Source organism: Oncorhynchus masou, chromosome 2 (assembly GCF_036934945.1).
Source record: "Oncorhynchus masou masou isolate Uvic2021 chromosome 2, UVic_Omas_1.1, whole genome shotgun sequence".
Taxonomy (NCBI): domain Eukaryota; kingdom Metazoa; phylum Chordata; class Actinopteri; order Salmoniformes; family Salmonidae; genus Oncorhynchus; species Oncorhynchus masou.
The window spans coordinates 7,164,147-7,190,837 of record NC_088213.1 but is presented as its reverse complement, the minus strand read 5'-3'; the positions used below and the strand labels follow the sequence as shown (position 1 = coordinate 7,190,837).

The following is a 26,691-nucleotide window of genomic DNA, read 5'->3' as shown; positions in this document are numbered from 1 at the left end:
CAGCAGATATTCATGTTAAATGGAAAATGTGTGTACATGCAAGCAAAAATGTTGTTCATTGAACCGAATCACATTGATTTGTTCCTCTAACAAATCGAGATGTGTATAAAATCGCCTTGAGATGGAAAGATGCACATTCCTATTAGACCACATAACACTCAAATCACATAAGTCCGGTTCTGATGAGGTATGCTCTGGTAAACAGCTCACAGGCTGGATCCCAAATGGCTCCCTACTCTCTATATAGGGCACTACTGTTGACCAGAGCCAAATGGCACCCTATTCTCTATATAGGGCACTACTGTTGACCAGAGCCAAATGGCTCCCTATTCTCTATATAGGGCACTACACTGTTGACCAGAGCCAAATGGCACCCTATATAGGGCACTACTGTTGACCAGAGCCAAATGGCTCCCTATATAGGGCACTACACTGTTGACCAGAGCCAAATGGCACCCTATATAGGGCACTACTGTTGACCAGAGCCAAATGGCACTCTATATAGAGCACTACTGTTGACCAGAGCCAAATGGCTCCCTATATAGGGCACTACTGTTGACCAGAGCCAAATGGCACCCTATATAGGGCACTACTGTTGACCAGAGCCAAATGGCACCCTATATAGGGCACTACTGTTGACCAGAGCCAAAAGGCATCCTATTCCCGATCTCTATAGATAAACATTGGCAGTAGAATGGCCAGAACTGAAAAGCTCAGCGACTTTCAACGTGGCACCATCAAAGGAGACACCTTTCAACAAGTCAGTTGGTGAAAGTGAAATGGTTGGAGACTCAAAAAAAACACTCAAGCATTCTTCTCTTTTGCTCTATGCATCCAGGTGAGTGGGGCTTGGTCACTGATGAGGGTGAAGTGGCTCCCCAGCAGGTAGTATTTCACGCCTTTCTAGAGCCCACTTTACTGCCAGAGCCTCTTTCTCAACGACTGAGTAGTTGGTCTCCCGTGGTTCCAGCTTCCTGCTTAAAAACAGGACGGGGTGTTCCACCCCTTCTACCTCTTGGTAGAGCACGGCTCCCAAGCCGACCTCTGAGGCATCCGTCTGAACCACAAAGAGCAGAGAGCCTCGTGTAATGTCTGGTACCACCAACACTGGATTACAGCAGAGCCTCCTGTAATGTCTGGTACCACCAACACTGGATTACAGCAGAGCCTCGTGTAATGTCTGGTACCACCAACACTGGATTACAGCAGAGCCTCCTGTAATGTCTGGTACCACCAACACTGGATTACAGCAGAGCCTCCTGTAATGTCTGGTACCACCAACACTGGATTACAGCAGAGCCTCGTGTAATGTCTGGTACCACCAACACTGGATTACAGCAGAGCCTCGTGTAATGTCTGGTACCACCAACACTGGATTACAGCAGAGCCTCCTGTAATGTCTGGTACCACCAACACTGGATTACAGCAGAGAGCCTCGTGTAATGTCTGGTACCACCAACACTGGATTACAGCAGAGAGCCTCCTGTAATGTCTGGTACCACCAACACTGGATTACAGCAGAGCCTCCTGTAATGTCTGGTACCACCAACACTGGATTACAGCAGAGCCTCCTGTAATGTCTGGTACCACCAACACTGGATTACAGCAGAGAGCTTCCTGTAATGTCTGGTACCACCAACACTGGATTACAGCAGAGCCTCGTGTAATGTCTGGTACCACCAACACTGGATTACAGCAGAGCCTCGTGTAATGTCTGGTACCACCAACACTGGATTACAGCAGAGCCTCCTGTAATGTCTGGTACCACCAACACTGGATTACAGCAGAGAGCCTCCTGTAATGTCCTAAATGCTTTGGTGGCCCTTTCATCCCATTTGACCATGTTTTGCCCTCTGGCTATAGTCATGTCGGTAAGTGGGGAGGCCACTGTGGCATAACTTGGGATGAACTTCCGGTAGTAACCGGTCAACCCTAGGAAGGCTCGAACCTGCTTCTTATTTACTGGTCTCGGCCATCCTCTAATTGCCTCCACCATCTTCAGTTGGGATTTGATCTTCCCATGGCGTATCCCAGATACTTGGTTTCCTCTAACCCCACGTACCATTTGGCAGGGTTTGCCGTGAGCTCCCCTTTCTAAGGGCGTCTAGCGCTGCCTGTACCTGGGGTAAGGGAGATTCCCAATCTGGGCTGTAGATCCCCACGTCATCTGAATGGGTTGCAGCGTAAGATCTGTGCGGGTTTTAGGACTTGGTCCATTGGCCGTTGAAAGGTGGGCCCCGCGTAAGCCAAATGGCTTGACGGTGTATTGAAACAAACCGTCAGGGGTTACAAAGGCTGTCTTTTCTTTGGCTCGGGGGGTCAAAGGAATTTTGACCCCATAATGAGAGTTATTTCGAACAGGACAGAGCTGTATGTTGGTTTCTCCGTCCTGGTCTTCCCAGGCCACAGGTGTGGTCAAGGATAGCAGGGTTCGGTACACAAATCGGGTTCTCAGTAGGTCCAGGTCCAAACGCCAACAGGTCCAAACAGTTCAGGTCATACACAGTAAATCCAGCCAATATATATTGTCACTTCCTCTTTCTCTATAGTTAACAGATCCCCCAGCCCCTTCCTCTTTCTCTTCCTGGTTTGTCTTGACCCCTTATCTGTGGGTCGGCCCCACCTTCCGATCGTTCCCCTTGCTTCTGGGAATTTGAGTGTTTAACGGTCGGCCATTTTGTGATCTGTAGTTCTGATCAGGATGGCCATTTTAGTGATCGGGCAGAGCCCGTTTATTAGTTCTGCTCCCACATATCTGCCATTTATCACTCAACCCCCTTCTTTGCCACAATATACGGTAAATATATATATATTTTAATATAGTGAGGTACCAGGGGCGTCCAAAATGGCACTCAATTCCCTATATAGTGCACTGGTCAGTCTGTCCTCTCTATGGTGTTAGCCTGGTCAGTCTGTCCTCTATATGCTGTTAGCCCGGTCAGTCTGTCCTCTATATGGTGTTAGCCTGGTCAGTCTGTCCTCCATATGGTGTTAGCCTGGTCAGTCTGTCCTCTATATGCTGTTAGCCCGGTCAGTCTGTCCTCTATATGGTGTTAGCCTGGTCAGTCTGTCCTCTATATGCTGTTAGCCTGGTCAGTCTGTCCTCAATATGGTGTTAGCCTGGTCAGTCTGTCCTCTATATGCTGGTAGCCTGGTCAATCTGTCCTCTATATGGTATTAGCCTTGTCAGTCTGTCCTCTATATGGTGTTAGCCTGGTCAGTCTGTCCTCTATATGCTGTTAGCCTGGTCAGTCTGTCCTCTATATGGTATTAGCCTTGTCAGTCTGTCCTCTATATGGTGTTAGCCTGGTCAGTCTGTTTGTCTGTCCTCTATATGGTGTTAGCCTGGTCAGTCTGTCCTCTATATGGTGTTAGCCTGATCAGTCTGTCCTCTATATGGTGTTAGCCTGGTCAGTATGTCCTCTATATGGTGTTAGACTGGTCAGTCCGTTTGTCTGTCCTCTATATGGTGTTAGCCTGGTCAGTCTGTTTGTCTGTCCTCTATATGGTGTTAGTCTGGTCAGTCTGTTTGTCTGTCCTCTATATGGTGTTAGCCTGGTCAGTCTGTTTGTCTGTCCTCTATATGGTGTTAGCCTGGTGAGTCTGTTTGTCTGTCTTCTATATGGTAATAGCCTGGTCAGTCTGTTTGTGGTGTTAGCCTGGTCAGTCTGTCCTCTATATGGTGTTAGCAAGGTCAGTATGTCCTCTATATGGTGTTAGCCTGGTCAGTCCGTTTGTCTGTCCTCTATATGGTGTTAGCCTGGTCAGTCTGTTTGTCTGTCCTCTATATGGTGTTAGTCTGGTCAGTCTGTTTGTCTGTCCTCTATATGGTGTTAGCCTGGTCAGTCTGTTTGTCTGTCCTCTATATGGTGTTAGCCTGGTCAGTCTGTCCTCTATATGGTGTTATCCAGGTCAGTCTGTCCTCTATATGGTGTTAGCCTGGTCAGTCTGTCCTCTATATGGTGTTATCCAGGTCAGTCTGTCCTCTATATGGTGTTAGTCTGGTCAGTCTGTTCTCTATATGGTGTTAGACTGGTCAGTATGTCCTCAATACGGTGTTAGCCTGGTCAGTCTGTTATTCTGTCCTCCTTCTGGTGTTAGCCTGGTCAGTCTGTCCTCTATATGGTGTTAGCCTGGTCAGTCTGTTCTCTATATGGTGTTAGGCTGGTCAGTCTGTTCTCTATATGGTGTTAGACTGGTCAGTCTGTCCTCTATATGGTGTTAGCCTGGTCAGTCTGTCCTCTTTCTGGTGTTAGCCTGGTCAGTCTGTCCTCTATATGGTGTTAGCCTGGTCAGTCTGTCCTCTATATGGTGTTAGCCTGTTCAGTCTGTCCTCTATATGGTGTTAGTGTGGTCAGTCTGTCCTCTATATGGTGTTAGCCTGGTCAGTCTGTCCTCTATATGGTGTTAGTCCGGTCAGTCTATCCTCTATATGGTGTTAGCCTGGTCAGTCTGTCCTCTATATGGTGTTAGCCTGGTCAGTCTGTCCTCTATATGGTGTTAGCCTGGTCAGTCTGTCCTCTATATGGTATTAGCCTGGTGAGTCTGTCCTCTATATGGTGTTAGCCTGGTCAGTCTGTCCTCTATATGGTATTAGCCTGGTCAGTCTGTCCTCTATATGGTGTTAGCCTGGTCAGTCTGTCCTCTATATGGTGTTAGCCTGGTCAGTCTGTCCTCTATATAGTGTTAGTGTGGTCAGTCTCTCCTCTATATGGTGTTAGTCTGGTCAGTCTGTCCTCTATATAGTGATAGCCTGGTCAGTCTGTCCTCTATATGGTGTTAGTGTGGTCAGTCTCTCCTCTATATGGTGTTAGTCTGGTCAGTCTGTCCTCTATATAGTGATAGCCTGGTCAGTCTGTCCTCTATATGGTGTTAGTGTGGTCAGTCTGTCCTCTATATGGTGTTAGCCTGGTCAGTCTGTCCTCTATATGGTGTTAGCCTGGTCAGTATGTTTGTCTGTCCTCTATATGGTGTTAGCCTGGTCAGTCTGTTTGTCTGTCCTCTATATGGTGTTAGCCTGGTCAGTCTGTCCTCTATATGTTGTTAGCCTGGTCAGTATGTTTGTCTGTCCTCTATATGGTGTTAGCCTGGTCAGTCTGTTTGTCTGTCCTCTATATGGTGTTAGCCTGGTCAGTATGTTAGTCTGTCCTCTATATGGTGTTAGACTGGTCAGTCTGTCATCTATATGGTGTTAGCCTGGTCAGTCTGTTTGTCTGTCCTCTATACGGTGTTAGCCTGGTCAGTCTGTCCTCTATATGGTGTTAGCCGGGTCAGTCTGTCCTCTATATGGTGTTAGCCTGGTCAGTATGTTTGTCTGTCCTCTATATGGTGTTAGACTGGTCAGTCTGTCCTCTATATGGTGTTAGCCTGGTCAGTCTGTTATTCTGTCCTCTATATGGTGTTAGACTGGTCAGTCTGTCCTCTATATGGTGTTAGACTGGTCAGTCTGTCCTCTATATGGTGTTAGACTGGTCAGTCTGTCCTCTATATGGTGTTAGACTGGTCAGTCTGTTTGTCTGTCCTCTATATGGTGTTAGCCTGGTCAGTCTGTTATTCTGTCCTCTATATGGTGTTAGACTGGTCAGTCTGTCCTCTATATGGTGTTAGCCTGGTCAGTCTGTCCTCTATATGGTGTTAGCCTGGTCAGTCTGTCCTCTATATGGTGTTAGCCTGGTCAGTCTGTCCTCTATATGGTGTTAGCCTGGTCAGTCTGTTTGTCTGTCCTCTATATGGTGTTAGACTGGTCAGTCTGTCCTCTATATGGTGTTAGCCTGGTCAGTCTGTCCTCTATACGGTGTTAGCCTGGTCAGTCTGTTTGTCTGTCCTCTATATGGTGTTAGACTGGTCAGTCTGTCCTCTATATGGTGTTAGACTGGTCAGTCTGTCCTCTACATGGGTTTTCTCTCTACATAACAGATCTGTGACCAGGCTAATATTGGATGCTCTCTAGAATCTTAGATAGGATCTTAGATACCCACCTCCTGTATAGAAATGATACCCACCTCCTGTATAGAAATGGTACCCACCTCCTGTATAGAAATGATACTTACCTCCTGTATAGAAATGATACCCACCTCCTGTATAGAAATGGTACCCACCTCCTGTATAGAAATGATACCCACCTCCTGTGTAGAAATGATACCCACCTCCTGTATAGAAATGATACTCACCTCCTGTATAGATATGATACCCACCTCCTGTATAGATATGATACCCACCTCCTGTATAGAAATGATACCCACCTCCTGTATAGAAATGATACCCACCTCCGGTATAGGAATGATACCCACCTCCTGTATAGAAATGATACCCACCTCCTGTGTAGGAATGATACCCACCTCCTGTATAGAAATGATACCCACCTCCTGTATAGAAATGATACTCACCTCCTGTGTAGGAATGATACCCACCTCCTGTATAGAAATGATACCCACCTCCTGTATAGAAATGATACCCACCTGCTGTATAGAAATGATACCCACCTCCTGTATAGAAATGATACCCACCTCCTGTATAGAAATGATACCCACCTCCTGTATAGAAATGATACCCACCTCCTGTATAGAAATGATACCCACCTCCTGTATAGATATGATACCCACCTCCTGTATATAAATGATACCCACCTCCTGTATAGAAATGATACCCACCTCCTGTATAGATATGATACCCACCTCCTGTATAGATATGATACCCACCTCCTGTATAGAAATGATACCCACCTCCTGTATAGAAATGATACCCACCTCCTGTATAGAAATGATACCCACCTCCTGTATAGAAATGATACCTACCTCCTGTATAGAAATGATACCCACCTCCTGTATAGAAATGATACCCACCTCCTGTATAGAAATGATACCCACCTCCTGTATAGAAATGATACTCACCTCCTGTATAGAAATGATACCCACCTCCTGTATAGATATGATACCCACCTCCTGTATAGAAATGATACCCACCTCCTGTATAGAAATGATACCCACCTCCTGTATAGAAATGATACCCACCTCCTGTATAGAAATGATACCCACCTCCTGTATAGAAATGATACCCACCTCCTGTATAGATATGATACCCACCTCCTGTATATAAATGATACCCACCTCCTGTATATAAATGATACCCACCTCCTGTATAGATATGATACCCACCTCCTGTATAGATATGATACCCACCTCCTGTATAGAAATGATACCCACCTCCTGTATAGAAATGATACCCACCTCCTGTATAGAAATGATACCCACCTCCTGTATAGAAATGATACCCACCTCCTGTATAGAAATGATACCCACCTCCGGTATAGGAATGATACCCACCTCCTGTATAGAAATGATACCCACCTCCTGTGTAGGAATGATACCCACCTCCTGTATAGAAATGATACCCACCTCCTGTATAGAAATGATACTCACCTCCTGTGTAGGAATGATACCCACCTCCTGTATAGAAATGATACCCACCTCCTGTATAGAAATGATACCCACCTGCTGTATAGAAATGATACCCACCTCCTGTATAGAAATGATACCCACCTCCTGTATAGAAATGATACCCACCTCCTGTATAGAAATGATACCCACCTCCTGTATAGAAATGATACCCACCTCCTGTATAGAAATGATACCCACCTCCTGTATAGATATGATACCCACCTCCTGTATATAAATGATACCCACCTCCTGTATAGAAATGATACCCACCTCCTGTATAGATATGATACCCACCTCCTGTATAGATATGATACCCACCTCCTGTATAGAAATGATACCCACCTCCTGTATAGAAATGATACCCACCTCCTGTATAGAAATGATACCCACCTCCTGTATAGAAATGATACCTACCTCCTGTATAGAAATGATACCCACCTCCTGTATAGAAATGATACCCACCTCCTGTATAGAAATGATACCCACCTCCTGTATAGAAATGATACTCACCTCCTGTATAGAAATGATACCCACCTCCTGTATAGATATGATACCCACCTCCTGTATAGAAATGATACCCATCTCCTGTATAGAAATGATACCCACCTCCTGTATAGAAATGATACCCACCTCCTGTATAGAAATGATACCCACCTCCTGTATAGAAATGATACCCACCTCCTGTATAGATATGATACCCACCTCCTGTATATAAATGATACCCACCTCCTGTATAGAAATGATACCCACCTCCTGTATAGATATGATACCCACCTCCTGTATAGATATGATACCCACCTCCTGTATAGAAATGATACCCACCTCCTGTATAGAAATGATACCCACCTCCTGTATAGAAATGATACCCACCTCCTGTATAGAAATGATACCCACCTCCTGTATAGAAATGATACCCACCTCCTGTATAGAAATGATACCCACCTCCTGTATAGAAATGATACCCACCTCCTGTATAGAAATGCTAGTAGTTGTGTTTGATGCAGGAACCCAGGGACGTCTTCAGATAGCTCTCTGGAAGCTGAAACAAAGATGCACATATTGGAAATGCTTACACACACACACACACACACACACACACACACACACACACACACACACACACACACACACACACACACACACATGACCTGACCAAGATAAAGCAAAGCAATGTGATATTAACGACAGAGTTACACGTGCAATTAACAAAAGTAGTCAATAACACAATAGAAAGATCTATGTACAGTTTGTGCAAATGAAATACGATGATGGAGGTAAAGGCAATAAATAGGCCATAGTGGCGAAATAGATTGTGAGTTAAACACTGGAGTGATAGATGTGCAGAAGATGAACGTACAAGTAGAGATACTGGGGTGCAAAGGAGCAAAAATAAATAAATAACAATATGGGGATGAGGTAGTTGGGTGGGCAATTTACAGATGAGCTGTGTACAGTTGCAGTGATTGGTAAGCTGCTCTGACAGCTGATGCATAAAGTTAGTGAGGGAGATATAAGACTCCAGTGATTTTTGCAATTCGTTCCAGTCATTGGCAGCAGAGAACTGGAAGGAAAGGCAGCCAAATGAGGAGTTGGCTTTGGGGATGACAAGCTAAATATACCTGCTGGAGCGCGTGCTACAGGTGGGTGCTGCTATGGTGACCAGTGAGCTGAGATAAGATGGGGCTTTACCTAACAAACACTTACACAGTCCTGGCCAAAAGTTTAGAGAATTAAACAAATATTACTTTCCACAAAGTTTTCTGTTTCAGTGTCTTTAGATAATATTGTCAGATGTTACTATGGAAAACTGAAGAATAATTACAAGCATTTCATAAGTGTCAAAGGCTTTTATTGACAATTACATGAAGTTGATGCAAAGAGTCAATATCTGCTGTGTTGACCCTTCTTTTTCAAGAACTCTGCAATCCGTCCTGGGATGCTGTCAATTAACTTCTGGGCCACATCCTGACTGATGGCAGCCCATTCTTGCATGATCAATGCTTGTAGTTTGTCAGAATTTGTGGGGTTTTGTTTGTCCACCCGCCTCTTAAAGATTGACCACCTCAATTGGGATTAAGGTCTGGGGAGTTTCCTGGCCATGGACCCAAAATATCAATGTTTTGTTCCCCGAGCCACTTAGTTATCACTTTTGCCTTATGGCAAGGTGCTCCATCATGCTGGAAATGGCATGGTTAGTCACCAAACTGTTCCTGGATGGTTGGGAGATGTTGCTCTCGGAGGACGTTTTGGAACCATTCTTTATTCATGGCTGTGTTCTTAGGCAACATTGTGAGTGAGCCCACTCCCTTGACTGAGAAGCAACCCCACACATGGTCTCAGGATGCTTTACTGTTGGCATGACACAGGACTGATAGTAGCGATCACCTTGTCTTCTTCTGACAAGCTTTTTCCAGAGATTCATTAGAGAAAATGACTTTACCCCAGTCCTCAACAGTCCAATCCCTGTACCTTTTGCAGAATATCAGTTTGTCCCTGATGTTTTTCCTGGAGAGAAGTGGCTTCTTTGCTGCCCTTCTCAACACCAGTCCATCCTCCAAAAGTCTTCGCCTCACTGTGCGTGTAGATGCATTCACACCTGCCTGCTGCCATTCCTGATCAGATCTGTACTGGTGATGCCCCGATCCCACAGCTGAATAAGGTTTAGGAGATGGTTCTGGCGCTTGCTGGACTTTCTTTGGCGCCCTGAAGCCTCTTCACAACAATTGATGATCCAATAAATGGTTGATTTAGGTGCAATCTTACTGGCAGCAATATCCTTGCCTGTGAAGCCCTTTTTGTGCAATTCAATGATGACGGCATGTGTTTCCTTGCAGATAACCATGGTTGATGGATAACCAGACAGACAGACAAGTACAATGATTCCCAGCACCACCCTCCTTTTGAAGCTTCCAGTCTGTTATTCAAACTCAATCAGCATGACAGAGTGATCTCCAGCCTTGCCAACACTCACACCTGTGTTAACGAGAGAAGCACTGACATGATGTCAGCTGGTCCTTTCATGGCAGGGCTGAAATGCAGTCAAAATGTTTTTTGGGCGATTCAGTGCATGGCATTAATTGCAATTCATCTGATCACTCTTCATAACATTCTGGAGCATATGCAAATTGCCATCATACAAACTGAGGCAGCAGACTTTGTGAAAATTAATATTCGTGTCATTGTCAATACTTTTGGCCACGACTGTAAATGACCAGGAACCAGTGGGTTTGGCGACGAATATGAATCGAGGGCCAGTCAATGAGAGCATGCAGGTCTCAGTGGTGGGTAGTATATGAGGATTTGGTGACATAACAGATGGCACGGTGATAGACTACATACAATTTGTTGAGTAGAGTGTTGGAGGCTAATTTGCAAATTACATCGCCGAAGTCAAGAATTGGAAGGATGGTCAGTTTTAAGAGGGTATGTTTAGCAGCATGAGTGAAGGATAGTTTGTTGCGAAATAGGAAGCCTATTCTATAATTCATTTTGGATTGGAGATGCTTAATGTGAGTCTAGAAGGAGAGTTTACAGTCTAACAAGACACCTAGGTTTTTGCAGTTGTCCACACATTCTAAGTCCAGAGTAGTGATGCTAGATGGGTAGGTGGGTGTGGGCAGCGATCGGTTGAAGAGCATGCATTTAGTTTTTCATGCATGTAAGAGCTGTTGGAGGCCACGGAAGGAGTGGTGTATGGCATTGAAGCTCGTCTGGAGGTTTGTTACCACATTGTCCAAAGAAGGGCCAGAAGTATGCAGAATGGAGTTGTCTGCATAGAGGTGTATCAGAGAATCACCAGCAGCAAGAGCAACATCATTGATGTATACAGAGAAAAGAGTCAGCCTGAGAACTGAACCCTGTGTTACCCCCATAGAGTCTGCCAGAGGTCCAGACAACAGGCCATCCGATTTGACACACTGAACTCTATCTGAGAAGTAGCTGGTGAACCAGGCGAGACAGTCATTTGAGAAACCAAGGCTGTTGAGTCTGCCGATAAGAATGTGGTGATTGACAGAGTAAGAATGAATACGGCTGCATAGTATTGTCTTTTATCAATGGCGGTTATGATATCGTTTAGGACCTTGAGCGTGGCTGAGGTGCACCCATGACCAGCTCAGAAAACAGATTGCATAGCAGAGAAGGTACGGTGGGATTCGAAATGGTCGGTTATCTGTTTGTTAACTAGGCTTTCGAAGACTTTAGAAAGGCATGGTAGGATTGATATAGGTCTGTATCAGCTTGGGTATAGAGTGTCTCCCCCTTTGAAGAGGGGGATGACCGCGGCAGCATTCTAATCTTTGGGGATCTTCGACAATACAAAAGAGAGGTTGAACAGGCTAGTAATAGGGGTTGCAACAATTGCGGCGGATCATTTTAGAAAGAGAGGGTCCAGAACGTCTAGCCATGCTGATTTGTAGGGGTCCAGATTTTGCAGCTCTTTCAGAACACCAGCTGGATTTGGCTGAAGGAGAAATGGTGCTTGGGCAAGTCGCTGTGGGGGTACAGAGCTGTTGACCGGGGTAGGGGTAGCCAGGTGGAAAGCATGGCCAGCCGTAGAGAAATGCTTATTGAAATTCTCGATTATCGTAGATTTATCAGTGGTGACAGTGTTTCCTAGCCTCAGTGCAGCAGGCAGCTGGGAGGAGGTGCTCTTTTTCTCCATGGACTTTACAGTGTCCCAGAACTTTTTGGAGTTTGTGCTACAGGATGCACATTTCTGTTTGAAAAAGCTAGCTTACTGCCCGTTTCTATTGGTTCCTGACTTCCCTGAAAAGTTGCATATCTCGGGGGCTATTCGATGCTAATGCAGTACGCCACAGGATGTTTTTGTGCTGGTCAAGGGTAATCAAGTCTGGAGTGAACAAAGGGCTATATCTGTTCTTAGTCCTACATTTTTTGAATGGGGCATGCTTTTTTAAGATTGTGAGCAAGGCAGTTTTAAAGAATAACCAGTCATCCTCTACTGATGGAATGAGGTCAATATCCTTCGAGGATACCTGAGCCAGGTTGATTAGAAAGGCCTGCTCACTGAAGTGTTTTAAGGAGCATTTGACAGTGATGAGGGGTGCTCGTTTGTCCGTGGACCCATTACGGACACAGGCAATGAGGCCATGATCGCTGAGTCCCTGGTTGAAGACAGCAGAGGTGTATTTAGAGGGCAGGTTGGTCAGGTTGATATCTATGAGGAAGCCCGTGTTTACGGATTTAGGGTTGTACCTGGTAGGTTCCTTTATAATTTGTATGAGATTGAGGGAATCTATCTTAGATTGTAGGACAGCTGGGGTGTTAAACATATCCCAGTTTAGGTTACCTAACAGTACAAACTCTGAAGATAAATGGGGGACAATTAATCCACATATGGTGTCCAGGGCACAGCTGGGGGCAGAGGGGCGTCTCAAGTGGCAACATTGAGAGACTTATTTCTGGGAAGGTGGATTTTTAAAAGTAGAAGCTCAAACTGTTTGTGCACAGACCTGGCTTTACGGAAGAGTGGCCAGAAAAAAAAGCCATTGCTTAAAGACAAAAATAAGCAAAATAAGCAAACACTTTTGGTGTTCGCCAAAAGATATGTGGGAGACTCCCCAAACATATGGAAGAATGTACTCTGGTCAAATGTAGCTTTTTGGCCATCAAGGAAAACGTTATGTCTGGTGCAAACCCAACACCTCCCATCACCCTGAGAACACCATCCCCACAGATTAGCATGGTGGTGGCAGCATCATGCTGTGGGGATGTTTTTCATCAGCAGGGAAACTGGTCAGAATTGAAGGAATGAGATTCACCATCCAGCATGACAATGACCCTAAGCATACTGCTAAAGCAACTCTGGAGTGGTTTAAGGGGTAACTGTACATGTCTTGGAATGGTCTAGTCAAAGCCCAGACCTCAATCCAATTGAGAATCTGTGGTATGACTTAAAATTGCTGTACACCATCGGAACCCTTCCAACTTGAAGGAGCTGGAGAAGTTTTGCCTTGAAGAATGGGCAAAGAATCACAGTGGCTTGATGTGCCAAGCTTATAGAGACATACCCCAAGAGACTTGCAGCTGTAATTGCAGGAAAGGTGGCTCTACAAAGTATTGACTTTGGGAGGGGGGGGTTGAATAGTTATGCACGCTCAAGTTATCAGTTTATTTGTCTTATTTCTTGTTTGTTTCACAATAAAAACTCTTTTGCATCTTCAAAATGGTAGGCATGTTGTGTAAATCAAAGGATACAAACCCCCAAGAAATCCATTTTAATTCCAGGATGTAAGGCAACACGTCCTTGACAACACCACACACACACTGTAACAGCTCTCCTGATGGGCAGCCAGCCTGACAACTACGAGGGTTAAGGTTTAATGTAGTGAAGCAGAGGGACCACTTTGTGAACTACTGTCATTGGTTTACAACTTTATATGACCTGGTTCTGTTAATGCTTGATCTGTTACAGCCTCTATGACAGACAGGCAGGCAGGCAGGCAGCCAGGCAGGCAGCCAGGAAGGCAGGCAGGCAGGCAGGCAGGCAGGCAGCCAGGCAGGCAGGCAGGCAGCCAGGAAGACTGACACATAATGACAGACAGAGACAGACAGGAAGACACAGACAGAAATATACATATGGACAGACGGACAGATACATGAGGACAGACAGAAAGAGACAGACAGACAGACAGATACATAAGGACAGGCACAGACAGACAGACAGACAGACAGACAGACAGACAGACAGACAGACAGACAGACAGATACATAAGGACAGACAGACAGACAGACAGACAGACAGACAAAAAAGATACATAGTGACAGACACAGACAGACAGACAGACAGATACATGAGCACAGACAGATACATAGACAGACAGACAGACAGACAGACAGACAGATACATAAGGACAGATACATACAGACAGACATACAGACATACAGACAGACAGATACATAAGGACAGATACAGACAGACAGACAGACAGACAGACAGACAGACAGACAGACAGACAGATACATAAGGACAGACAGACAGACAGACAGACAGACAGACAGACAGACAGACAGACAGATACATAAGGACAGACAGACAGACAGACAGACAGACAGACAGACAGACAGACAGACAGATACATAAGGACAGACACAGACAGACAGACAGACAGATACATAAGGACAGACACAGACAGACAGATACATAGGACGGATTGGCGGACAAACAGAAATAAAGATGCATAAGGACAGACAGACAGACAGATAGGCAGACAGACAGACAGACAGACAGACAGAAAGATACAAAAGGACAGACAGACAGACAGACAGACAGACAGACAGACAGACAGACAGACAGAAAGATACAAAAGGACAGACAGACAGACAGACAGACAGACAGACAGACAGACAGACACATACAGACAGACAGACAGACAGACAGACAGACAGACAGACAGACAGACAGACAGACAGACAGACAGATACATACATAAGGACAGACACAGACAGACAGACAGACAGATACATAAGGACAGACACAGACAGACAGATACATAGGACGGATTGGCGGACAAACAGAAATAAAGATGCATAAGGACAGACAGACAGGCAGACAGACAGACAGACAGACAGACAGACAGACAGACAGACAGACAGACAGAAAGATACAAAAGGACAGACAGACAGACAGACAGACAGTAAGATACAAAAGGACAGACAGACAGACAGACAGACAGACAGACAGACAGACAGACAGACAGATACATAAGGACAGACAGACAGACAGACAGACAGACAGACAGACAGACAGACAGACAGACAGACAGACAGATACATAAGGACAGACAGACAGACAGACAGACAGACAGACAGACAGACAGACAGACAGACAGACAGACAGATACATAAGGACAGACACAGACAGACAGACAGACAGATACATAAGGACAGACACAGACAGACAGATACATAGGACGGATTGGCGGACAAACAGAAATAAAGATGCATAAGGACAGACAGACAGACAGATAGGCAGACAGACAGACAGACAGACAGACAGAAAGATACAAAAGGACAGACAGACAGACAGACAGACAGACAGACAGACAGACAGACAGACAGACAGACAGAAAGATACAAAAGGACAGACAGACAGACAGACAGACAGACAGACAGACAGACAGACAGACACATACAGACAGACAGACAGACAGACAGACAGACAGACAGACAGACAGACAGACAGACAGACAGACAGATACATACATAAGGACAGACACAGACAGACAGACAGACAGATACATAAGGACAGACACAGACAGACAGATACATAGGACGGATTGGCGGACAAACAGAAATAAAGATGCATAAGGACAGACAGACAGGCAGACAGACAGACAGACAGACAGACAGACAGACAGACAGACAGACAGACAGAAAGATACAAAAGGACAGACAGACAGACAGACAGACAGGAAGATACAAAAGGACAGACAGACAGACAGACAGACAGACAGACAGACAGACAGACAGACAGACAGACAGACAAAAAAGATACATAGTGACAGACACAGACAGACAGACAGATACATGAGCACAGACAGATACATAGACAGACAGACATACAGACGGACAGATACATACAGACAGACATACAGACAGACAGATACATAAGGACAGATACAGACAGACAGACAGACAGACAGACAGACAGACAGACAGACAGACAGACAGACAGACAGACAGACAGACAGATACATAAGGACAGACAGACAGACAGACAGATACATAAGGACAGACAGACAGACAGACAGACAGACAGACAGACAGACAGACAGACAGACAGACAGACAGATACATAAGGACAGACACAGACAGACAGATACATAGGACGGATTGGGGGACAAACAGAAATAAAGATGCATAAGGACAGGCAGACAGACAGACAGACAGACAGACAGACAGAAAGATACAAAAGGACAGACAGACAGACAGACAGACAGACAGACAAAAAAGATACATAGTGACAGACACAGACAGACAGACAGATACATGAGCACAGACAGATACATAGACAGACAGACAGACAGACAGACAGACAGACAGACAGATACATAAGGACAGATACATACAGACAGACATACAGACATACAGACAGACAGATACATAAGGACAGATACAGACAGACAGACAGACAGACAGACAGACAGACAGACAGACAGACAGACAGATACATAAGGACAGACAGACAGACAGACAGACAGACAGACAGACAGACAGACAGACAGACAGACAGATACATAAGGACAGACACAGACAGACAGACAGACAGATACATAAGGACAGACACAGACAGACAGATACATAGGACGGATTGGCGGACAAACAGAAATAAAGATGCATAAGGACAGACAGACAGACAGACAGACAGACAGACAGACAGACAGACAGACAGACAGAAAGATACAAAAGGACAGACAGACATACCACAGTCAGGCCACCACAGGTCTGTGTCCCAAATGGCACCCTATTCCCTGTCTAATTCCCTACATGGCTCCCTATTCCCTATCTAATTCACTACATGACACTCTATTCCCTATCTAATTCACTACATGGCTCCCTATTCCCTATGTAATTCCCTACATGGCTCCCTATTCCCTATCTAATTCCCTACATGACACTCTATTCCCTATCTAATTCACTACATGACACTCTATTCCCTATCTAATTCACTACATGACTCCCTATTCCCTATCTAATTCCCTACATGGCTCCCTATTCCCTATCTAATTCCCTACATGGCTCCCTATTCCCTATCTAATTCACTACATGGCTCCCTATTCCCTATCTAATTCACTACATGACACTCTATTCCCTATCTAATTCACTACATGACACCCTGTTCCCTATCTAATTCACTACATGGCACTCTATTCCCTATCTAATTCACTACATGGCACTCTATTCCCTATCTAATTCACTACTTGACACCCTATTCCCTATCTAATTCACTACATGGCACCATATTCCCTATCTAATTCCCTACATGGCTCCCTATTCCCTATCTAATTCACTACATGACACCCTATTCCCTATCTAATTCACTACATGGCACCATATTCCCTATCTAATTCACTACATGGCTCCCTATTCCCTATCTAATTCACTACATGGCTCCCTATTCCCCATCTAATTCACTACATGGCTCCCTATTCCCTATCTAATTCCCTACATGGCTCCCTATTCCCTATCTAATTCACTACATGGCTCCCTATTCCCTATCTAATTCACTACATGGCACTCTATTCCCTATCTAATTCACGACATGGCTCCCTATTCCCTATCTAATTCACTATTCCCTATCTAAATCACTACATGGCACTCTATTCCCTATCTAATTCACTACTTGACACCCTATTCCCTATCTAATTCACTACATGGCACCATATTCCCTATCTAATTCCCTACATGGCTCCCTATTCCCTATCTAATTCACTACATGACACTCTATTCCCTATCTAATTCACTACATGGCACTCTATTCCCTATCTAATTCACTACATGGCTCCCTATTCCCTATCTAATTCACTACATGGCACTATATTCCCTATCTAATTCACTACATGGCACCATATTCCCTATCTAATTCACTACATGGCTCCCTATTCCCTATCTAATTCACTACATGGCTCCCTATTCCCCATCTAATTCACTACATGGCTCCCTATTCCCTATCTAATTCCCTACATGGCTCCCTATTCCTATCTAATTCACTACATGGCTCCCTATTCCCTATCTAATTCACTACATGGCTCCCTATTCCCTATCTAATTCACTATTCCCTATCTAATTCACTACATGGCACTCTATTCCCTATCTAATTCACTACTTGACACCCTATTCCCTATCTAATTCACTACATGGCACCATATTCCCTATCTAATTCCCTACATGGCTCCCTATTCCCTATCTAATTCACTACATGACACCCTATTCCCTATCTAATTCACTACATGGCACCATATTCCCTATCTAATTCACTACATGGCTCCCTATTCCCTATCTAATTCACTACATGGCTCCCTATTCCCCATCTAATTCACTACATGGCTCCCTATTCCCTATCTAATTCCCTACATGGCTCCCTATTCCCTATCTAATTCACTACATGGCTCCCTATTCCCTATCTAATTCACTACATGGCACTCTATTCCCTATCTAATTCACGACATGGCTCCCTATTCCCTATCTAATTCACTATTCCCTATCTAAATCACTACATGGCACTCTATTCCCTATCTAATTCACTACTTGACACCCTATTCCCTATCTAATTCACTACATGGCACCATATTCCCTATCTAATTCCCTACATGGCTCCCTATTCCCTATCTAATTCACTACATGACACTCTATTCCCTATCTAATTCACTACATGGCACTCTATTCCCTATCTAATTCACTACATGGCTCCCTATTCCCTATCTAATTCACTACATGGCACTATATTCCCTATCTAATTCACTACATGGCTCCCTATTCCCTATCTAATTCACTACATGGCTCCCTATTCCCTATCTAATTCACTACATGACACTCTATTCCCTATCTAATTCACTACATGACACTCTATTCCCTATCTAATTCACTACATGGCTCCCTATTCCCTATCTAATTCACTACATGGCACCCTATTCCCTATCTAATTCACTACATGGCACCCTATTCCCTATCTAATTCACTACATGGCACCCTATTCCCTATCTAATTCACTACATGACACTCTATTCCCTATCTAATTCACTACATGATACTCTATTCCCTATCAGTGCAACAAACACACACACACCTGTCCTGTTCTGTTCTGTACTGTACTACTGTTCTCTACTGTTCTCTCCTGTTCTACTGTTCTGTTCTACTGTTCTCTACAGTTTTCTGTTCTGTTCTACTGTTCTACTGTTCTCTACTGTTCTACTGTCCTCTACTGTTCTGTTCTACTGTTCTACTGTCCTCTACTGTTCTGCTCTACTGTTCTGTTCTACTGTCCTGTTCTGTTCTATTCTACTGTCCTCTTCTGTTCTGTTCTACTGTCCTCTTCTGTTCTGTTCTACTGTTCTACTGTCCTCTTCTGTTCTGTTCTACTGTCCTGTTCTGTTCTACTGTCCTCTTCTGTTCTGTTCTACTGTTCTACTGTTCTGTTCTACTGTTCTACCGTCTCTCATAATAACACACCATTTCCAGACCCACTGACTAAACTTGAAACCCCCAGACATAAATTCCTCTCCTCTCTGACACAGCTGGCGTCAACACCGCAGACTCACCTGATAGCAGCAGGAGACAGATCTACTACGATGCACAACACATGCCTCTGTGGGTCTCAACTACTCCTGACTGTCTCCCTGAGACAAAGAACACATTATGGGAGGAGGAACAGAGACTCAACAGTCCGTCTGATTGGAGGACACAGGGGCTGAAGAACAGGGAGGTGGGGCTGGAGAACAGGGAGGTGGGGGGAGGCAGGGGCTGGAGAACAGGGAGGTGGGGGGAGGCAGGGGCTGGAGAACAGGGAGGTGGGGGGAGAACAGGGAGGTACGGGGAGGCAGGGGCTGGAGAACAGGAAGGTACGGGGGAGGCAGGGGCTGGAGAACTGGGAGGTATGGGGGAGGCAGGGGCTGGAGAACAGGGAGGTGGGGGGAGGCAGGGGCTGGAGAACTGGGAGGTACGGGGGAGGCAGGGGCTGGAGAACAGGGAGGTGGGGGGAGGCAGGGGCTGGAGAACAGGGAGGTGGGGGGAGGCAGGGGCTGGAGAACAGGGAGGTACGGGGGAGGCAGGGGCTGGAGAACAGGGAGGTATGGGGGAGGCAGGGGCTGGAGAACAGGGAGGTGGGGGGAGGCAGGGGCTGGAGAACAGGGAGGTGGGGGGAGGCAGGGGCTGGAGAACAGGGAGGTGGGGGGGAGAACAGGGAGGTACGGGGGAGGCAGGGGCTGGAGAACAGGAAGGTACGGGGAGGCAGGGGCTGGAGAACTGGGAGGTATGGGGGAGGCAGGGGCTGGAGAACAGGGAGGTGGGGGAGGCAGGGGCTGGAGAACTGGGAGGTACGGGGGAGGCAGGGGCTGGAGAACAGGGAGGTGGGGGAGGCAGGGGCTGGAGAACAGGGAGGTGGGGGAGGCAGGGGCTGGAGAACAGGGAGGTACGGGGGAGGCAGGGGCTGGAGAACAGGGAGGTATGGGGGAGGCAGGGGCTGGAGAACAGGGAGGTAGGGGGAGGCAGGGGCTGGAGAACAGGGAGTTATGGGGGAGGCAGGGGCTGGAGAACTGGGAGGTATGGGGGAGGCAGGGGCTGGAGAACAGGGAGGTGGGGGAGGCAGGGGCTGGAGAACAGGGAGGTATGGGGGAGGCAGGGGCTGGAGAATAGGGAGGTACGGGGGAGGCAGGGGCTGGAGAACAGGGAGGTACGGGGGAGGAAGGGGCTGGAGAACTGGGAGGTACGGGGGAGGCAGGGGCTGGAGAACAGGGAGGTACGGGGGAGGCAGGGGCTGGAGAACTGGGAGGTGGGGGGAGGCAGGGGCTGGAGAACAGGGAGGTGGGGGGAGGCAGGGGCTGGAGAACTGGGAGGTACGGGGGAGGCAGGGGCTGGAGAACAGGGAGTTGGGGGGAGGCAGGGGCTGGAGAACAGGGAGTTGGGGGGAGGCAGGGGCTGGAGAACAGGGAGTTGGGGGAGGCAGGGGCTGGAGAACAGGGAGTTGGGGGGAGGCAGGGGCTGGAGAACAGGGAGTTGGGGGGAGGCAGGGGCTGGAGAACAGGGAGGTGGGGGGAGGCAGGGAATGGAGAACAGGGAGGTACGGGGGAGGCAGGGGCTGGAGAACAGGGAGGTGGGGGGAGGCAGGGGCTGGAGAACAGGGAGTTGGGGGGAGGCAGGGGCTGGAGAACAGGGAGTTGGGGGGAGGCAGGGGCTGGAGAACAGGGAGGTACGGGGGAGGCAGGGGCTGGAGAACAGGGAGGTGGGGGGAGGCAGGGGCTGGAGAACAGGGAGGTGGGGGGGAGAACAGGGAGGTACGGGGGAGGCAGGGGCTGGAGAACTGGGAGGTACGGGGGAGGCAGGGGCTGGAGAACAGGGAGGTGGGGGGAGGCAGGGGCTGGAGAACAGGGAGGTGGGGGGAGGCAGGGGCTGGAGAACAGGGAGGTATGGGGGAGGCAGGGGCTGGAGAACAGGGAGGTATGGGGGAGGCAGGGGCTGGAGAACTGGGAGGTATGGGGGAGGCAGGGGCTGGAGAACAGGGAGGTGGGGCTGGAGAACAGGGAGGTGGGGGAGGCAGGGGCTGGAGAACAGGGAGGTGGGGGAGGCAGGGGCTGGAGAACAGGGAGGTATGGGGGAGGAAGGGGCTGGAGAACTGGGAGGTACGGGGGAGGCAGGGGCTGGAGAACTGGGAGGTGGGGGAGGCAGGGGCTGGAGAACAGGGAGGTGGGGGAGGCAGGGGCTGGAGAACAGGGAGGTATGGGGGAGGAAGGGGCTGGAGAACTGGGAGGTACGGGGGAGGCAGGGGCTGGAGAACTGGGAGGTACGGGGAGGCAGGGGCTGGAGAACAGGGAGGTATGGGGGAGGCAGGGGCTGGAGAACTGGGAGGTACGGGGGAGGCAGGGGCTGGAGAACAGGGAGGTATGGGGGAGGCAGGGGCTGGAGAACTGGGAGGTGGGGGGAGGCAGGGGCTGGAGAACAGGGAGGTATGGGGGAGGCAGGGGCTGGAGAACAGGGAGGTATGGGGGAGGCAGGGGCTGGAGAACAGGGAGGTGGGGGGAGGCAGGGGCTGGAGAACAGGGAGGTACGGGGGGAGGCAGGGGCTGGAGAACAGGGAGGTGGGGGGAGGCAGGGGCTGGAGAACTGGGAGGTGGGGGGAGGCAGGGGCTGGAGAACACGGAGTTGGGGGGAGGCAGGGGCTGGAGAACAGGGAGTTGGGGGAGGCAGGGGCTGGAGAACAGGGAGGTGGGGGAGGCAGGGGCTGGAGAACAGGGAGTTGGGGGAGGCAGGGGCTGGAGAACAGGGAGTTGGGGGAGGCAGGGGCTGGAGAACAGGGAGGTACGGGGGAGGCAGGGGCTGGAGAACAGGGAGTTGGGGGAGGCAGGGGCTGGAGAACAGGGAGGTGGGGGAGGCAGGGGCTGGAGAACAGGGAGGTGGGGGGAGGCAGGGGCTGGAGAACAGGGAGGTGGGGGAGGCAGGGGCTGGAGAACAGGGAGGTACGGGGGAGGCAGGGGCTGGAGAACAGGGAGGTGGGGGAGGCAGGGGCTGGAGAACAGGGAGTTGGGGGGAGGCAGGGGCTGGAGAACAGGGAGTTGGGGGGAGGCAGGGGCTGGAGAACAGGGAGGTAGGGGGGAGGCAGGGGCTGGAGAACAGGGAGGTGGGGGAGGCAGGGGCTGGAGAACAGGGAGGTATGGGGGAGGCAGGGGCTGGAGAACAGGGAGGTATGGGGGAGGCAGGGGCTGGAGAACAGGGAGGTGGGGGAGAACAGGGAGGTACGGGGGAGGCAGGGGCTGGAGAACTGGGAGGTACGGGGGAGGCAGGGGCTGGAGACCAGGGAGGTATGGGGGAGGCAGGGGCTGGAGAACAGGGAGGTGGGGGAGAACAGGGAGGTACGGGGGAGGCAGGGGCTGGAGAACAGGGAGGTGGGGGGAGGCAGGGGCTGGAGAACAGGGAGGTATGGGGGAGGCAGGGGCTGGAGAACAGGGAGGTATGGGGGAGGCAGGGGCTGGAGAACAGGGAGGTGGGGGAGAACAGGGAGGTACGGGGGAGGCAGGGGCTGGAGAACTGGGAGGTACGGGGGAGGCAGGGGCTGGAGAACAGGGGGAGGTACGGGGGAGGCAGGGGCTGGAGAACAGGGAGGTGGGGGAGGCAGGGGCTGGAGAACAGGGAGGTATGGGGGAGGCAGGGGCTGGAGAACTGGGAGGTATGGGGGAGGCAGGGGCTGGAGAACAGGGAGGTGGGGCTGGAGAACAGGGAGGTGGGGGGAGGCAGGGGCTGGAGAACAGGGAGGTGGGGGGAGGCAGGGGCTGGAGAACAGGGAGGTACGGGGGAGGCAGGGGCTGGAGAACTGGGAGGTGGGGGAGGCAGGGGCTGGAGAACAGGGAGGTATGGGGGAGGCAGGGGCTGGAGAACAGGGAGGTGGGGGGAGGCAGGGGCTGGAGAACTGGGAGGTACGGGGGAGGCAGGGGCTGGAGAACAGGGAGGTGGGGGGAGGCAGGGGCTGGAGAACTGGGAGGTACGGGGGAGGCAGGGGCTGGAGAACAGGGAGGTACGGGGGAGGCAGGGGCTGGAGAACTGGGAGGTACGGGGAGGCAGGGGCTGGAGAACAGGGAGGTGGGGGGAGGCAGGGGCTGGAGAACAGGGAGGTGGGGGGAGGCAGGGGCTGGAGAACTGGGAGGTACGGGGGAGGCAGGGGCTGGAGAACTGGGAGGTATGGGGGAGGCAGGGGCTGGAGAACTGGGAGGTGGGGGAGGCAGGGGCTGGAGAACAGGGAGGTGGGGGAGGCAGGGGCTGGAGAACAAGGGAGGTAGGGGGAGGCAGGGGCTGGAGAACAGGGAGGTATGGGGGAGGCAGGGGCTGGAGAACAGGGAGGTACGGGGAGGCAGGGGCTGGAGAACAGGGAGGTGGGGGAGGCAGGGGCTGGAGAACAGGGAGGTGGGGGAGGCAGGGGCTGGAGAACAGGGAGGTGGGGGGGAGGCAGGGGCTGGAGAACAGGGAGGTGGGGGGAGGCAGGGGCTGGAGAACAGGGAGGTACGGGGGAGACAGGGGCTGGAGAACAGGGAGGTGGGTGGAGGCAGGGGCTGGAGAACAGGGAGGTACGGGGAGGCAGGGGCTGGAGAACAGGGAGGTACGGGGGAGGCAGGGGCTGGAGACCAGGGAGGTATGGGGGAGGAAGGGGCTGGAGAACAGGGAGGGAGGGGAGGCGGGGGCTGGAGACCGGGGAGGTGGGGTCTGGTCATCCCTTGCCAGGAGAACAGGTAGGTGGGGGCTGGAGAACAGGGAGGTAGTGTAATTTCTGGCCTTTGAGAGTGCACTTATCTAGGCTACGTTCCAAATGGCACCTAATGCTTATATACTGCACTACTTTTGACAAGCACCCACCTATATAGGGAATGTTGCGCAATCTAGGACACAGCCCCAGTCAGCCAGTCAGCACCCTGCTACGTATATAGTAAACAGGGTGACATCTAGGACACAGCCCCAGTCAGCCAGTCAGCACCCTGCTACGTATATAGTAAACAGGGTGACATCTAGGACACAGCCCCAGTCAGCACCCTGCTACGTATATAGTAAACAGGGTGACATCTAGGACACAGCCCCAGTCAGCCAGTCAGCACCCTGCTACGTATATAGTAAACAGGGTGACGTCTAGGACACGGCCCCAGTCAGCCAGTCAGCACCCTGCTACGTATATAGTAAACAGGGTGACATCTAGGACACGGCCCCAGTCTGCACCCTGCTACGTATATAGTAAACAGGGTGACGTCTAGGACACAGCCCCAGTCAGCCAGTCAGCACCCTGCTACGTATATAGTAAACAGGGTGACATCTAGGACACAGCCCCAGTCAGCCAGTCAGCACCCTGCTACGTATATAGTAAACAGGGTGACGTCTAGGACACGGCCCCAGTCAGCCAGTCAGCACCCTGCTACGTATATAGTAAACAGGGTGACATCTAGGACACAGCCCCAGTCAGCCAGTCAGCACCCTGCTACGTATATAGTAAACAGGGTGACATCTAGGACACGGCCCCAGTCAGCCAGTCAGCACCCTGCTACGTATATAGTAAACAGGGTGACGTCTAGGACACGGCCCCAGTCAGCCAGTCAGCACCCTGCTACGTATATAGTAAACAGGGTGACGTCTAGGACACAGCCCCAGTCAGCACCCTGCTACGTATATAGTAAACAGGGTGACGTCTAGGACACAGCCCCAGTCAGCACCCTGCTACGTATATAGTAAACAGGGTGACGTCTAGGACACAGCCCCAGTCAGCACCCTGCTACGTATATAGTAAACAGGGTGACGTCTAGGACACAGCCCCAGTCAGCACCCTGCTACGTATATAGTAAACAGGGTGACGTCTAGGACACAGCCCCAGTCAGCCAGTCATCACCCTGCTACGTATATAGTAAACAGGGTGACATCTAGGACACAGCCCCAGTCAGCCAGTCAGCACCCTGCTACGTATATAGTAAACAGGGTGACGTCTAGGACACAGCCCCAGTCAGCACCCTGCTACGTATATAGTAAACAGGGTGACATCTAGGACACAGCCCCAGTCAGCCAGTCAGCACCCTGCTACGTATATAGTAAACAGGGTGACGTCTAGGACACAGCCCCAGTCAGCCAGTCAGCACCCTGCTACGTATATAGTAAACAGGGTGACGTCTAGGACACAGCCCCAGTCAGCCAGTCAGCACCCTGCTACGCATATAGTAAACAGGGTGACATCTAGGACACAGCCCCAGTCAGCCAGTCAGCACCCTGCTACGTATATAGTAAACAGGGTGACGTCTAGGACACAGCCCCAGTCAGCCAGTCAGCACCCTGCTACGTATGTAGTAAACAGGGTGACATCTAGGACACAGCCCCAGTCAGCACCCTGCTACGTATGTAGTAAACAGGGTGACATCTAGGACACAGCCCCAGTCAGCCAGTCAGCACCCTGCTACGTATGTAGTAAACAGGGTGACATCTAGGACACAGCCCCAGTCAGCCAGTCAGCACCCTGCTACGTATATAGTAAACAGGGTGACATCTAGGACACAGCCCCAGTCAGCCAGTCAGCACCCTGCTACGTATATAGTAAACAGGGTGACATCTAGGACACAGCCCCAGTCAGCACCCTGCTACGTATATAGTAAACAGGGTGACATCTAGGACACAGCCCCAGTCAGCCAGTCAGCACCCTGCTACGTATATAGTAAACAGGGTGACATCTAGGACACAGCCCCAGTCAGCACCCTGCTACGTATATAGTAAACAGGGTGACATCTAGGACACGGCCCCAGTCAGCACCCTGCTACGTATATAGTAAACAGGGTGACATCTAGGACACGGCCCCAGTCAGCCAGTCAGCACCCTGCTACGTATATAGTAAACAGGGTGACGTCTAGGACACAGCCCCAGTCAGCCAGTCAGCACCCTGCTACGTATATAGTAAACAGGGTGACGTCTAGGACACAGCCCCAGTCAGCCAGTCAGCACCCTGCTACGTATATAGTAAACAGGGTGACATCTAGGACACAGCCCCAGTCAGCACCCTGCTACGTATATA

At 49.5% G+C, this 26,691-nt stretch overlaps 1 protein-coding gene and 1 pseudogene across 1 annotated transcript in view; both read right to left on the bottom strand.

Annotated features, from left to right (window-relative positions):
• LOC135554770 (b(0,+)-type amino acid transporter 1-like) overlaps positions 1 to 19,798 on the bottom strand; it is a 77,373-nt gene extending 57,575 nt beyond the window's left edge. Inside the window, exons 1-2 of the mRNA XM_064987205.1 lie at positions 19,718 to 19,798; positions 8,403 to 8,475 (exon numbers count right to left, since the gene is read on the bottom strand). The gene's annotated coding sequence lies outside the window, so the exon portion shown is untranslated. The remainder of the gene's footprint in view (positions 1 to 8,402; positions 8,476 to 19,717) is intronic.
• LOC135552364 (basic proline-rich protein-like) overlaps positions 8,419 to 26,691 on the bottom strand; it is a 45,177-nt pseudogene continuing 26,904 nt past the window's right edge.